The sequence below is a fragment of the Ceratosolen solmsi genome, unplaced genomic scaffold, assembly GCF_000503995.2.
Source record: "Ceratosolen solmsi marchali unplaced genomic scaffold, CerSol_1.0 scaffold13, whole genome shotgun sequence".
NCBI classification, from domain to species: Eukaryota; Metazoa; Arthropoda; class Insecta; order Hymenoptera; family Agaonidae; genus Ceratosolen; species Ceratosolen solmsi.
Window position 1 is genome coordinate 4000240 of NW_011948418.1, and position 1557 is coordinate 4001796.

A 1557-nucleotide genomic window follows, 5' to 3' on the forward strand; every position below is an offset into this window, starting at 1 on the left:
ATCGAACCCCCCTCCCCCCTCCCCCAACCACCGCCTACATCGCCATAATCGAGTTGCACTCAAATTCTGTGATACAATTCGCACTCATCTTAATCTGCGAATGAAAAAGTAATACTGAACGGGCGACATTCGGGCAGCCGCAAAATCACTGACCTTACACGGTCGTTACGAAGTTTAAGGAGCGCAAAAACTTTCACCACTCGGAACTTCCTCCATCACCTTTCGTGAGCGAGCTTTCATCGGGATCTTTTGCATACCGTTACATGATTCCTAATCGCGACACTTGCTCGCGAAGTTAAGGAGATAATAGCCTAGTCGAGTGAGGCTGCCAAACGTCGTTTTCCCGGACATTTAGCACTTTTAATGCTGTTTAATTTAGGTTACAGACGATGGGGGAATATCAACGAAGGTGAAAGAGAATTTTCATACGGAGGAGCTTTACAATGCCGACATGATTAATTAAAGGTAACTCAATCGAAGTAATAGTCTCCCAACCCGAGAACAGTGAATAATCTCTAATTATTAGATATATTAATTATAATTTTGAATAATGCGCTTGAATATTGTCTTCTAATAATTTTATTACCTAATCAATACCTTACTTTTTTTTTTTTTCATGCCGGAGATCAATTTAGAAATCTCTTTTATAACTGTTGTTTCTTTTTTCTTTCTTACTTCTATTATTATTTTTTTTTTTATTTTTTTTTTTTTTTTTTTTTTGAACTTTTCTCTTTTTATACGATCAATACTTTTTCAGAGGTTGAGACCACAACGTTAAAATTATTTAAATTTGCCAATAAGAGAAAAAGTGACAAATGATCAAATACGTAACACTTATTAATTTTATACAAACTAAAACCTTATCTATAGATTATACATTGATAGATTTGACTTGATTCGGCGATTAATTCATTTCCTACTGTCTTACGTATTAATTGCTTTACTCCAATAATACGAATAGCTTTCTTTAGCGCAATTTAAAAGACTCGGAAGATCTATTTATGTAAGTAAACAGTGCACGGTATCTATTCGAATCAATTTCTAATTATATTTTTTAATTATAGTGCAACAAAATTAGATTCTTATTGTATTGCCGGATGCTTGTAATATTTTGTATGTACGTTTAAAGTGAATATGCGGTTATTAAATGTTCTATTTCATGAATTTTTTCTTATTATTTTCTTTATTAAATAATAAACTTCGTAGCTTATTTCTTACCATTACATCAAATATATTTATTCGATAATTCCGAGATTATTTAAATTGATATTTTGTTAAGTGTTAAAGCGATATTAACTGAAATCTTTCTCTAAGAATAATTTTTGTATAAGTTATAGAATCAGATCTAAACATTAAATTTATAATTTTCACACGTAGAATATTATTAAAAAGATAGAAACACTTTTAATAATAGTAGGAGATAACGTGAGTGATAAAAAGTTATGAAAAGTTGTACTCTTCATTGATCGTTAAGAAAGTTTGATATTTACTATGAAAAATTATAATTTTTGCTCCTAATAAAAATGTGATAATTTCTTCATTTTTTTTTTTTTTTAA